Source organism: Amblyomma mixtum, chromosome 9 (assembly GCF_055824585.1).
Source record: "Amblyomma mixtum isolate Tamu chromosome 9, ASM5582458v1, whole genome shotgun sequence".
Taxonomy (NCBI): Eukaryota; Metazoa; Arthropoda; class Arachnida; order Ixodida; family Ixodidae; genus Amblyomma; species Amblyomma mixtum.
The window spans coordinates 832,398-843,610 of record NC_143020.1 but is presented as its reverse complement, the minus strand read 5'-3'; the positions used below and the strand labels follow the sequence as shown (position 1 = coordinate 843,610).

Here is an 11,213-nt window from a genome sequence, read left to right as displayed (position 1 = left end):
TCTACTGGATTGCAGTGAATTATGTAGGATTCAGCTGTATTACGGGCGTTCACTTCAGTTGGCTTGAGAGTTTGTTTTGCTTCATGGTCAATAATTTCACTCTTCTGCTGAGCCTTTCCACACTGTTTTTCAAGCAAGAGGCACTGCATTCACAGATGTGCGCTCGTATGACTGCCGTACTCATTCTGAACATTGATTAGTTCCCGTGATGGCTCAGGGCTGGTGGTGCCTGGCTGGTGATCTCAAAGGAGTGGGTTCGATCCCATTCAGATTTCGATGCTTGAGGCCCTATGTACTGTGTGATGTCAGCACGCATGAATGCACACCTGTGGTCGAAATTTCCGGAGTCATTCACCAGCATGTCTCGCGTAGCCTGAATCGCTTTGAGACAAAGCAGTACAAATGAGACATTTGCTCATGTTTTCTGCCATTGCCTGCAGCGCCGCATCTGCTCATCGACCATGGCCATACCACAACAGACGTGGCAGATCATGGGTGTTCTCTTCCCCCAAGCAGCAGCCGCTTTCCTGACTTGGCTGAAAGCGGTGCAAGCCCTCAAGAAAGCAGCTGCGTTGGTTAGTGCTTGTTCCTTTAAAGCTGCTTAGTAGCATTTTCAGTAGTAGTGTTCAGAAGCATATGCAGCATATTCTTCGGATAGTGTACACTGTATCATTTTTGCCCATTGTAAGAACAGACAGTTTAAAATTAGTTAGGGAAGCGTTGATTTTGTGTGACTTTTGAACTGAATGTTTATCGTGTCTTGTTTCATCATGCGGAACGTCTGTCTGTTCACCGTTTTCCCGCTGGTGGTAAAGTTTCCAAGTTATGGTTTAAGTGCTGGTACAGCTCACTCGATAGATTTGTGAACTGTTGTAAACATAAACATAGTTCCTCCCCGCAGGGGTCGTCTGCAGCATGCAGACGTTGGTGAGTGGCGACACCACTGGGTTAACCCGAGCATCCGCAAGGACATCCGCGCAGGGGGATGATGGTGAACAATGCGTCACCACGGACCCGAGCATCCGCGCTTAGCCGTGCGTGGCATCGCCGTGTCCGGGAAAAAGGGGATCCTGGTGGTTGAGCCGATGCCGAGCGTTTGGACATTTAAGGCCCCTCGGCGGAGGCAACACACCACTTTGGCCCCAGCTTCCCGTAGACGGCACCTCCGGCCTGACCCAGCCAGGGGAAATCGGCAGTCGCCTTTTCCTATCCTCCCCTCTATCTTTCACTTTCCTATCTCTTTCTTACAACTCTCCTGTCTCCTCCTCTTTTCTTCGTTTTTTCCTCTTTTTCCTGGCGGCGAGGGTTAACCGTGTGTGACCAACTACCCTGAGTTGAGTCATATTAGGTTATAGTTAAGGTGTACAGCTGGCGTGGGCAGGACTTGCTCGCAAGTTCCTGTCCTGCCCCCTTGTTGGGCTCCATGGTGGGTGGCTGGCACCATGACCGAAAAACTAGAATTTTTATGGCTCCCCCTTTTTCCAAACCTGATCGCTCTCTCAAAAGAGGGCGGAACGAGGCAACAGACTTTTTCGCAAAAAAGAAACCGTCATTCACAAAGTTTCACGTAATACACAGCAACTGTGAAGAAAAACAAGCACGAATAATATCCCCATTTCTTGTCCCCAAATGCTTAACAGTTACCTTAGGGCCTGGCTACAAGGTATTAGAAATGGCCAGCGGCGACCTACTCCTTGAACTACGCGAGAGCATCCAGTGCTCAAAACTCTCAAACATCGATTCCATAGGGGACATCTCTGTCTCCGTAACTCCCCACCGATCCCTCAACACAGTCAAAGGCGTGATTTCAGAGGCTGACTTTATCCACCTAACAGAAAATGAAATGCTTCAAGGACTATCCGAACAAAATGTAATTGAAGTCCACAGGATCAAAATCCGCAAATATAACAAGGAAATAGACACCAAACACATGGTCCTCACATTTAACACCAGTAGCTTGCCCGAAACAATCGATGTCGGATACTTAAAAGTCAACGTCAGACACTACATACCCAATCCCCGCCGCTGTTTCAACTGCCAGAGGTTTGGCCATGGCTCACAGAGCGGCCGCGGTCGCAAAACCTGCGCGAAATGCGGTTCAAAGGACCACCAGTCTGAGGAATGCAACGCAGCACTACGCTGCGCAAACTGCGAAGGAGACTATGCTGCGTACTCCAGGGCGTGTCCGTCCTGGAAAAAAAGAGAAAGAAATTATTACAATAAAGACCAAAGAAAACATTTCATTCAAAGAAGCGAGGAGGCGTTTTGAGCTTACCAATTCATGCTCCTTCACAGCAAACCCAACTTCGCTGATGTGGTGCGCGGGGGCGTAGCACCACACAGCGCTCCGGCACCTGCCGAGGCCAGTTCCACTGCGCCTGTAGCAGGGCCACCCACGCCCCAGGCAGGGACAGCGAAAGCTGCTCTGCCAACTCCAAGCCAGGGAGTGCCGGCCCATGGGTCAGCATCCCGCAGGACTTCCCCCCGTCGGGGGAGGCCTGACACCAACACATCCGCGGCTTCCCCGCGGTCTTCCAGCACCTCCAGTGAGGTTATGGAGATGACTCCCGATCCGCCCGCTTTGCAGCGGCGGAACCGCTCTCTTGAGCGAAGAAAAGATAGGACCCCGATAACGGGCCCAGAAGACAAGTAAATCCCTTCAGTTCTATCCAAAAACATAAACATGACTTTCCTACTTCAATGGAACTGTAGAGGATTGCTTAGGAATTACAATGACATAACACATTTTCTTGGGTCAATGCTTCCTGTAGCTTTGTGTCTTCAGGAAACTAACCTCGGTCTACAACATACAGATATCCTGAGACATTATAAAACATTCCGACGCGATCGCGAGCATGCAAACAGACTTTCAGGAGGCGTCGCAATTGTCACTCAGAGCTGCGTCCCTGCAAAAAAAATCAATCTTAACACAAAACTGGAAGCGGTTGCGGTTAGCGTCGTTAGCTACAAAACCATAACGATATGTTCTGTACATCTTCCCCCGCACATGACAATAACAATACAAGATTTAGAAGGCCTCATAAATGAACTACCGGAGCCATTCCTGGTAGTTGGTGATTTTAACGCTCACTCATCGTTCTGGGGAAGCGAACGCTGTAACTCGAGGGGCCAAATAATAGAAGATTTTATCCTCTCAAATAACATCTGTCTTTTAAATACAGGAAAAGCGACATATTGTTGCCCAAGCTCGGGAGGGATGAGCTCCCTCGATCTAGATTTCTCATCGCCATCTGTTTTTAACGATTTTAAATGGGATGTCATTGACAACCCATATGGCAGTGATCACTTTCCAGTACGAATTTGTTTAACATCAGCACCACAAATAACCTCAACAAAGCCGCAACGCTGGAAGCTGCATTTAGCAGACTGGGAACGTTTTAGAGCAAAAGCCACCTTAGAAAATATAGTTTTAGATAATTTAGGCATTGACCAGATAAACGAATTGTTCAGAAATTGTATCGTAACTGCCGCACAGTTAGCTATTCCACAGTCTTCAGGAGTGGTGTCACAAAATCGCAAAGTGTGGTGAACAAAAGACTGCAAGGAAGCAAAAAACAACAAAATAGAGCTTGGGGTAAGTTTCGAAGGTATCCAACACATGAGAACCTCTTAAATTTTAAAAAGGCGAGAGCTAAAGCTCGGTACGTTCGTCGCAGTGCTGAGAAAGCCTCATGGCAGAGATATGTTTCATCCATATATAGTTCAATTATGTCAAAAAAGATGTGGGAACAGGTGCGTAAATTAGACGGCAAATTCTCTCCCTTTACAGTACCATTTCTAACAGCCCCTGGAACACAAACAAGTATAGATGAACAGGCTGACATACTAGGACAACATTTCTCTGGCGTTTCAAGCTCTTCACACTACACACAGTCATTCTTAAAACACAAAAACACAACTGAAAAGCAGAAACTTCCAACGGCTGGCAGTACAAACGAAACATATAATACAATATTTACAATTCAGGAGATCAAAAACGTACTCTCCTCCGGTAAACAGACAGCACCTGGCCCGGATGATGTACATTATCTTGCCCACCTGTCCGAAGCTGCTGTAGGAGCACTTCTGCAATTTTTCAACAAGATATGGCTGTCCAGAATGATGCCGGAGGCTTGGTAAAAAGCATTTATAGTACCCTTCTTAAAACCTGGAAAGCCGCCTAATAGTTATAGGCCGATAGCTCTAACAAGTTGTATAGCAAAATTCTTTGAAAGTGTGCTCAACGTTAGGCTCATGTTCATTCTTGAATCACGCGAACTCCGTGACATCCACCAGTGCGGATTTAAGAAAGGATGTTCGACAACTGACCATCTCGTCCGCTTAGAAAACACAGTTCGAGACGCGTTCATATATCAACAACACTGTCTGGCAGTCTTCTTTGACATGGAGAAAGCGTACGATACCACATGGAGATATGGGATTCTACGCGACTTGGCAGATCTTGGCGTCCGGGTGTAGGATGTTGACCAGCCTGAAGTATTTCCTGTCAAACCGGTGTTTTCAGGTGCGCTTGGGTGCAACCCTTTCGAAGAGCTTTGTCCAGGAGAATGGGGTACCGCAGGGCTGTATCCTAAGTACCGTTCTTTTTGTCGTGAAAATGAATTCCATAGCGAAAATAATTCCCAACTCCATTATGTATTCTGTATATGTCGACGACCTTCAGATTGCTTGCACGTCCTCCAGCCTCTCAACGTGTGAGAGGCAGGTACAACTCACATTAAACAAGCTAGCAATCTGGGCAGACAAAAATGGGTTCAAGTTCTCTCCACAGAAAACAGTTGCTGTTGCTTTCTCGCGTAAAAGAGGCTTGCAGATCAATCCGAACTTACACCTAAACAGAGCCACACTACCGGTAAAACAAGAACATAAATTTTTAGGAATAACATTTGATAAAAAACTTACATTTCTGCCGCACATAAACAACTTGAAAGTAAAGGCCTCCCGTGCAATGAATATTCTTAAAGTACTCTCAAGGAAACGCTGGGGATCTGACAAAGCATGCCTCCTTCACATCTACCGTTCTCTAGTGCGCTCATGTCTAGATTATGGAAGTATAGTGTACGGCTCGGCAAGGCCTTCATATCTAAAAAGATTAGATCCAGTTCATAATCTAGGTATCCGCCTTTCTTGTGGAGCATACATAACGTCTCCGGTAATGAGCCTTCATGTTGAAGCAAATGAGCCATCGCTAGAAGATAGAAGAAAAGCACTTACATGCTCATACATTCTTAGAATTAGGTCATGAACAAAACACGTGTGTTATTCAATCGTCACAACATGCCCTTCTCGAATAATATTTACAAACAAGCCCCAAGCAACCAGGCCTTTGCTAATGCGGTTTGAGGAGATATGCCGAGAACTTGACTTATCAGAAACATTACCAAACGTTGCAGAACGTTGCGACGCATTTGCCCCTTGGTACAGTTTTGCATCGGTCTGTGATATAAGTCTTACACAGTTCAACAAGAAACTCCAGCAGAACACATCATACAAGAGTTCCTTACACTAAAGAAAAACTATGATAGCTAGACCGAGTTCTACACAGACTGATCGAAAACTACAGGTTATGTTGGAAGTGCAGTAGTGGAAGGGAACTGGGAAAAAATAGTAAGGCTCCTCAGTGTGCATCAGTTTTTACAGCCGAGTGTTATGCTGTGTTTCTTGCTACGGAGGAAATAATAAGCAAGAACATCGAAAACAGTATTATCTACACAGACTCCCTCAGTGTACTGAAAGCACTACAGTCCAGAAATGCAGTCATGCAATCAATAGGTAAGGTCTTACATAACATAGCCAGGATCGTAACACAAGGGCATAACATAAAATTATGTTGGGTTCCAAGCCATGTTGGAATTCATGGTAATGAGAGAGCAGACACATGTGCTGCTCAAGTCCACAATAAGAAAACACAGACAATAAGCATGCCACATAATGATTGCATGAAGCTAGTTCAGAGCAGACTGAGGAACAAATGGCAGAGCACATGGAATAGTCAGATAAATAACAAGCTACAGTTAATAAAACCAATATTAGGAGAATGGAAATCATGCACACATCAGGAACGCTTTTTTGAGGTTATTTTATGTCGTTTACGTATTGGACGCACGCACCTTACCCACAACTTTCTACTAACAAAACAAGACAAACCTACCTGTGAAAAATGCGGAGACTAACTCACAGTAACTCATATTTTAATCTCATGCATAGAACTCGAAACACTCAGAAACAAGTTTTTTACCCCGTTTTACAACCAACACATCCCTTTTCATCCCTCATTCATTTTAGGTGAAGAAGCTCTTATTGATAAGTCAAGTGTTTTTAACTTTTTAAAAGAAGCCAAAGTACTAGAAAAATTCTAAATTCCTATCCCGTGCTTTACAATTTATTGACGCACCTCAGCCGCCCTCCCGTCGCGAGAAAACGGCTGAGGTCACTATTACATCGGTTGGGGACCTCGAGATCCTTGCACAGCCAAGAATGGCTGATGAGGTTGCCAACCCTTTTTAAAGCATTTATCATAAGTCTCTTCTAAAATTTTGTCATATCTTTACTAGGTTGCACGAAATAACTTTTTAGGCCCTTTACACCACCGTTTTTATCCACTTTGTTTTCAAACTCTGCTCAAGCCAATTTTTCCATACCTTGTTCTTGGCGCATGATAGCCTAAGCTGCTTATGCGCCAATAAACCCAATAAACCCAACACAACACAATAAACATAGTTCCTCACTTCTGTACTTGCACATGCTCCTTAATGTTTCGTATATGCAGTTCGAGTAAATTTTTATAGTATATTTGTTATGTATAAAGTTTATATTTGAGGTGGCCTGGGTAAAGTTTGGTTGTCGCCATCGTGTTTCCCATGCTGGAATTAGGCTAGACGACTATTTCGTAGTTTCGACAAGTCATCAATATTCTGTACTAATATGGTTGACGTGTCAATAAGTAGAGTTTGACCTTGCCTAGGCTGTAGGTAATTGGCATGCGCCGGACAAGGTCCTGCGACCCGCAAGCTGGTTGGCACGCTGAGTACAGCTATCACTCAGTGAAACTGCAATATGGAGGACACTAACTCCAATTGACAAGAGATGACAGGAAATGCCTTACAGAGGCATTGCAAACTAGAACACAGAGGAATGTGTGCTTGCCTCAGCACCACTGTTACTACCTGAATTGCATGTGCCAATGCAAATTTGTGTATTCCATGACGTTGTGTTCGGCTCTTGTGTTCCCTTTAGACCTCAGAAACATAACTTTCCACTGTAGAAAATCTTAAATTTCATGCGTTAAGAACAAACAAGCCGCAGTATTCTGCAGAAAACGTCAAAATGCGCTTCAGTGCCCCTCATGTAATAATGAGAACTATTAGTTTCATTTTTTCCCACCTATTCACGGTAGGCAAACAAACCTTTGTCATTAGGCTCATAAGCTGGTAAGAGAGGCCATGTTTTCAGTGAGCTTGCGACTTGCTGCGCAAGTACAAGGAAGATGGCTGTGTACATGCAAAAGCTTATACCCATAGTACCTGTTGGTCAGAAAGAGAAGACGCTGGCAGAATTGGGTGCAGCAAAGAAAACAAAGAACAGCAAAGCACTGGTTGGCTGGAAACATTAGTGACTGCTGCTGGTGCTGTGTGGGGAGCTGCATGCATTAAAGTGTCGGAGGTTTGCCCTCACTGTTTTGGTACATGCGTCTGAAGCAATGCCTTTTTATGTTCAATTAATTTAGATATCTCCTCAACCCTCAAGCTCCCATCATTGTATTCATCCAGATAAGGTAAAAGTCATTTGTCTGACGTGTTCCTACAGATGTCGGTAACAGCATCATTCAAAAAGAAAAGGCGGCTGTTTACACAAATGTGCGGCAAATGCTTACGTGGACGTTTTTTTGTGCATTCACAGGAAACTAGGGGTTGAATGCACAGCTAGTATTGAATGCATAGTGTGACACTCGAAGCGTTTACTTCACATGCAGGAATCTTACTCCGGGACAAGTTATATTCGGGACAGTCGTGTACATGGGTTGTATGAGTGAATTGCGCAGAGTGCATTATGCTCATACAAAAATAACCATAATGCAATACGTTGCATTTACTGCAAGCAATGTTTCCTGTGACGGAACCATTAAAAAGCATTGTGCCAAGACTGACCTTATTGCTAATTCTTTTTCTTCTATTGCAGTTCTTGGCAGCGATCCTGCAATGGGCTCAGTATACACAAATTGTCTGCAGTATTCCAAATTCAGGGCCACAGCAACTATAAGGAGGCTGCAGGCAAATGTGAAGAGCTCCCGCAAGACCATCGCAAGGTTGCGCACACAACAACAAAGCTTGCCGCCAACTATTTCGAGGGCACTAGGTGTCTTTCGGCCGTTTGTCCCTGACGAAGTGTTTAAACTACTCACTGCACACGTGCGTTCAAAGCCAAGGGGCAAAGACAAACGATTTCCTTTGTGGCTAAAAAAAATTGCGTTGCACTTACACTTTCGTGGACCACGGGCGTATAGATTTTTAGCACCCATTTTCACCTTGCCAACCCAGCATTCGCTGAGACGATGGTTGGCGAACGTCAACATGAAACCAGGTGTGATTCCTGGGGTCATTGAGTCGCTTTCAGCGGCAAATCAGACTTGGGATAAAAGAGATCAAGCATGCACTTTGATCTTAGATGAAACAGTACAGAAAAAAAACTTGTGCCACGATTCCAGTCAGGATGTTATTCATGGCTTTGTGGATGATGGTAATGTGTGGACATCGACAATTGCAGACAAGGCTTTGGTTGTTCTGGTGGGTGGAATCTCCAAGAGGTGGGTTCAGCCAATAGCATTTACAATTGTCAACACCAGCACCTATTATGCGTAAATTGCTCATGTCCCTTATTGATAAACTTAAAGAAATAGCCAAACTGACAGTGAAAGCACTTGTTTGCGACCAAGGGGCATCAAAAATCAGCTTGTGTTATCAGCTGGACGTGCCTGTTGACAGGCCTTTCTTTGAAAGAAGGGGTGAGCGGATATATTTTACTTTTGACTTGCCCCATCTCATTAAAACTACTCGTAATAATGTGCAAGCTCACAAGTTGCTAATTGGGGAAGAGGTTGTGGACTGGGCTTACATTGAGCGCCTCTGCAATTTGTCCCACGAGTTGCGCTTGCGTTTAGCCCCAAAGCTGACCGAGCGGCACATTTTTCAAAAATCGTTTTCTAATATGAAAGTAAGCAGAGCAGCACAAGTACTGGGTGCTTCAGTGAGTTTGGTCATTATGGCTTTAATATATGCAGGGGAGCTGCCCGCAGCAGCAATGGCTACAGCGCAGTTTTGCAAAAGAATGGATAAACTTTTTGATGCACTGAACAGCTCAACTCCTAAAACAATAGCGCAATGATATCGCTATGCGATTAAAAGAGGTGATGACGAACTTGTTCACTGCCTTCAAGATCAACCTCACTGGATTAAAACGTGGAAGTTTGCTGTCAAGCGTCAGCCACAAACAATCATAGGCTGGCAGATAACTATCCAGGCTGTTTTGCTTCTTTGGAGTGATCTTTCTCAAAATCATAATTTTTTGTACCTCCTCACCCTTCGGCTGCAGCCGGATTCGCTGGAGAATATGTTTGGACACATTAGGCAGAAGCAAGGCTGCAACATGAATCCGAATGTTTTCCAGTTTATCTCTGGTTTAAAGCATATTTGCATTCAGAAACTGTTCAAACTTTCTAAATAAGGTAATGCTGAGGAGGTTAGATGTGAACTTCTACTGGAATGTTCACCATTCTCTGTTAGCAGGGCATCTCTAGTTGATAATGTTGGGCAGGCTCCTGCTGACGACTTTCCGTCCTTGCAAGAGGTTTCAGAGCTAGCCGCGGATAACCACTCTCATGTTATTGAGAATTCTCTTGTCTATTACGTGGCAGGCTTCTTGGTAAAATATTTTGTTGGTAAATATGCAAAGAATTGCATTTGCCCTCAGTTGTTGAAAGATGAAGACAATACATTGAGTGGTTCTCATCATTATTTTACGATGCTGAAAGCAGATCATTTACCAGGCAAAGTGTTTGGAAATTTAACTGTACCATCGCAAAGGGCATACACATTTGTGCAAGCACTTGAGACCCACTTTGCTTTGGTTGAGGATACTGCACATCTAGAAAGGGTTTGTCATGTTTTGCTGCGACATCTCCAATGCAATGGGATTTTGATTTTTGTTCTCTTGAGTGCCGGCAGAAGTTTGTGAAACTGTATTGTAGAATTCGTTTATGCTGGCATGTGAGATTTGTGAGCAGAAATTTAGACAAAGTTCGCTTTCAATCGTCTGTTTCTGGTGTACCACTTGATAAATTTAAAGGTTAAAGTTGCGTTGAAGCATACGGTGAACTTGGAACCAACGTGCCTCAACATAATCTTTCAGAGAAGTACACAGGATGGAAGGTCAGCCCACAGTACTTGAAGGGTGGGGGGGACTGGATTTAAGTGCGCAAGCAATGTGCAAGCTTCTGCAGGATTGCTCTAGGTTCCGCCTAATTTATCGAGTGCATTCCATGTTTTACATTATGTTTTTGCACATAAGCGCTTTTTGTAGAGGCCCTCGTTGCTCTGCAGGTTGAAGAAATGAGCATACGGTTGTCGTTTCACAACTCCTACTGCTTCCTGCTTTGCATTGTGTAGGACCGCCCGCTTGGTGCGCTGCAGTAAATTGGGCCGCTGGGCCCTATGAGAGTGTCCGCTCTTTACCAATATTTTTCTCTATGGGTAAGTACTGTGTGTACAACTATATCTGGGGGCGTGCATAATTGTTTTTGTGTAGGTTAAGTTAACACGCTCGTAATGAGGGGCCAGAGGGGCTTATTGGCTTTAGCTCGTAACCATCGTAACGGCGGGTGCATTTATGGCTAGCGACGAGGATATGCGGTAGCACTGGCGTTTCGCTGTCATTCTTTGTTGCGAATCTGTGCTGGCAGTGGCGGCTGTGTGTGTGGCAGCTCTGGCAGCCGGAGCACCCTGAGGTGCGTCGTACGGGACGTGGCTACGCGAACTGCCCTTTAGCTGCTGCAAGGCACATCCGAGTTTCCGGTAATTGTTTTTGTGCAGGTTGGCTACGTGTGACGAAAAGGCGGGAAGTTTCTGTCACCCCCCGTTTGATGCAGTAGGTTTTACTGCTCTTTGTTATACCCAGAGCCATATCGAAGTGCCACGGTT

The 11,213-nt window shown here is 44.8% G+C and overlaps 1 pseudogene; it reads left to right on the top strand.

Moving 5' to 3' along the window:
• Positions 1 to 208: 208 nt before the first annotated feature.
• On the top strand, positions 209 to 10,367 carry LOC149328031 (uncharacterized; annotated as a pseudogene).
• Positions 10,368 to 11,213: the final 846 nt, after the last annotated feature.